This window comes from Ixodes scapularis, unplaced genomic scaffold (genome assembly GCF_016920785.2).
Source record: "Ixodes scapularis isolate PalLabHiFi unplaced genomic scaffold, ASM1692078v2 PGA_scaffold1__304_contigs__length_218370807, whole genome shotgun sequence".
Taxonomy (NCBI): domain Eukaryota; kingdom Metazoa; phylum Arthropoda; class Arachnida; order Ixodida; family Ixodidae; genus Ixodes; species Ixodes scapularis.
The window spans coordinates 71,191,253-71,194,606 of record NW_024609846.1 but is presented as its reverse complement, the minus strand read 5'-3'; the positions used below and the strand labels follow the sequence as shown (position 1 = coordinate 71,194,606).

General features: G+C 43.8%; 1 pseudogene; it reads right to left on the bottom strand.

Annotated features, from left to right (window-relative positions):
- Positions 1-1,156: 1,156 nt before the first annotated feature.
- Positions 1,157-2,569, bottom strand: LOC121835752 (annotated as a pseudogene).
- Positions 2,570-3,354: the final 785 nt, after the last annotated feature.

Below are 3,354 nucleotides of genomic sequence, written 5' to 3'. Positions count from 1 at the left end.
TTTCGACGCAATCGATGACATGATGCCTGGAATGATACTTGCGTCATTTTGACATTGGCGAGCCACCTTCCTAGTGAACGCCGAGATGGTAGCGTGAACACTGAAGACATAAATCGGTATGCCTGCGGTCCATGAAAATTCAGATGGAGCGCAAATTTCTTCAGCCACAGTGGAAATCGCTTCCCCTTGCCCTTCGACCTATTCTTTATATGCGATGATATGAGGTGAAATACCTCTTCAGAAACATGAGGTCGAATTATTTCCAGAGCTTGAGAAGCTGTCTGAGGCGTCTTCAGCTGCTGTTTCCGCAGTCTGGCTATCGTCTTTCTGTAGCTGGAAATTCTCGCCTGGAGTCGCTTGATAACGTCCTCGGGCCTTTTCGTGAGCTTACGGCAAACAGGTGCAGGATGGTTTGGACCAGCTATAAAAATGGCAACAAGTCAGTGAGATTAAGAACAGTTGCAATAAGTGCGATACGATTTAACCAGTACAAGCACCACTAACCAGTAGCATACCAGGTAAGGTGTGGAGTGAAGCCTGAATTTTCTTCTTGTGCTTTACCATTTAAGCACTGTCAAAGCCAGTGAAACTTCTGACCACCAATTACGCTATTCTTTTACTAGTCATGTAAAATGTTCTGTACTAAATGTCTTCACGTAAAATCCTTGATAACCTTGCAAGTTCGAAAGGCTGAAATAGTATGAAAAACGCAAAACAGCCATGAAAAATTTTCTTGAAACCTCCGCTCGATATGTGTGTTCCATTTTCCCACACCTCCCCAGTCATTAGTAATACAAATGGTTAGATCGGTATGCCACACACACGAAGCAAAGACTATAGCTTATAAAGGAACCTAAAATTCTTTAAGCTGATCCTTCTGGGAGATATTGTATTATCTACTGGCTATAGAGGTTCACACAAATATGTTTCAAAAAGTGGCGAAAGCAAAATGGGACACTCTCAGTGTTGACCTGGACCACAGTGGCCAGCGAAAAGACCAGAAGAGCTGGCTGCCTGACTTGGGTCTGGAAGAGTGCGCATATTAGGCACAGGCTGAAGAGTGCGCATATTAGGCACTTTAAAATAACTCTATATTACCGAGTACTGCAGAGTGCACTACTGCGGGGCTGCATGGGAGTGGTGAATTCTGCAGTCTGTCGGGCTCTGCCTGGTCTGGAAAGGTTTCATTATTAGACACAGAAGTGCACCATGACGAGATAACCTCTTACCAAGCACAGCACGGCTCGCAGCGACGGAGCTGCACTGGAGTGAAGGGCCAGATGAGCTGGTTGCCTGAGTGGGACCTGGAAGAATGGGCTTATTAGCCTACATAGAGAAGTTACTTATACCTTTGTGTATATGAGGGAAACACATTATTACAATCACCTATCGCAGATGCCCAGTTTATGGGAGGACGAACAGTAGGCACAGCTGATCGCACTAGGGTTGTTTGCCCTGAGTCCATAAAATATTTTGCACTGAAGTGATCACTGCAGACGGCGATAGGTGGCATAGAGCTGCGAAGCAGACTTTCCAAAAAGATCGTACCTCTTGGCATAGTCGAGCCAAGCCTTTGACCTGGAATATATATTATTTTCCACTGTGTTAAATGTACACTTTGGAACAAAATGTTAGATGCCAATCTGCAACCCTCTCTTCGACATTTTGGCTCCGCTTGCAAGCGATAAGGACATATTTTTATTTGGCAGGTTTGCTTTGGATGTCTCAACGCACACAGGCAAATTTGGGCTCCTGGTCCAGAGTAGTGCAAAAGTAGTTCAACTAAGAAATCATGGTTTTTGCGCGAGAGGACGAACACAAGGGAGTACAACAAGAACAAGCGCGCTTGTTCTTGTTGTCCACCCTTGTGTTTGTCCTTTCGCACAAAAAAACATGATTTCTAACGTTCACCAACTCGCCCAACAACAGGTCATTTTATAGATAATTAACAGCAGGTGCACATTCACATTTCTTTAGGAAAAGACAGTATCAGTAGAGAGCAATATTCACCCCACAATGAAGCAGCGCTTTTATAACTCAAATTTAGAGCCACATTAAAAAAAACACGAAAATTCACCCCACTATGAAGCAGCACATTTATAACCCCAATTCAGAGCCACATTAAAAACGATACATTCAAGCTAAGTATGAGAAAAATCAAGGGCTGCTCCTTTTCCTTAACAATTTTGTCTTATAAGATTAATTTGTCAGTTTTTATCTTCAAAGACAAAGTGGTAAGTCAGTACTAAAATTAGTATAACTGACCTGAGATCGCTTAGCCCAAATCCCCACATTACAGTTAAGGCATCCAGTCAACTTTAGCGCTTGATTTAAAGGCGCATTCTAGTAACTAATTATATTGTGCAGAAAAATAAATTATTGCGATTTTTTTATATGCTCAAGTATGCAAATGTTTCCAAGGAACTATTGACAAAAAGGAGCTCACGCCAACCTACCTTGCGTCACGTGGGATTCGGAAAAATTTTGTGCCGGGTTTCTTGTGCGTTTTACCGTTGTTCTCGCACCATGCGACACAGCAGTAGCTACCGTTGTCGCAACCGGAGGGCATCTGAGAAAGAAAAAAATGTAAGATATAAACACAAATATTCGTAGCTCTTAGTACGATAGCGCAGCCCATGTAACAATAATATCACACACGGGAAAAGCCGGCTGCTGTCTGAGGTTTATTTCGCAGCGTCTGTTGGACCTCTGAGCATGCATGCAAATAACGGGTAAAACCAACGGACACGATACAGTTCGCTTTTTTCTCTTGCCCTTGTATGCGCACGCTGTGTTTTGCTCGCGACTAAGGAATAAAAAAGAAATGAGGAAACGTCTTACCTTCTGAAGAAACCTGTTAGGCCCAGACAATATCCACGTTGTGCTCACATTCTGCTCGCTGTGCTCACATGTGCTCAACACAAAACGCGTTGACAGGTGTCAGGCACCATGCGGTCACGCCGTCCACCCACGCACGCGTCCGTCCGTCCGTCCCGCTTTAGCCACTCCAGCCGCTTTCTCAGAGCAACTGCAGGAACCGGAACTCGCCCGTACATCACGTGATCTTCTTAACGTAAAAAACAAAAACTATTTCACCCTTTATGATACTTGCAACAATTTTAAATATAATAAAATTAAAACTTGAGTATTTATTTATAACAAACCTCACGAAGTATTTTCATTCTTTGGCACACTGGCACCACTTAGCGGTCGGTGATAAAACTAAACGCTCGGCCGCGAAACGGCTCGAGTGGCCACTCTTTCCCTTGTGTAGATTACTCTATGGAATAATTTCGAGCTTTGAGTCAACGTGCACGGCAACAAACCGATCGTGACACCAAGCCGCGGATACCG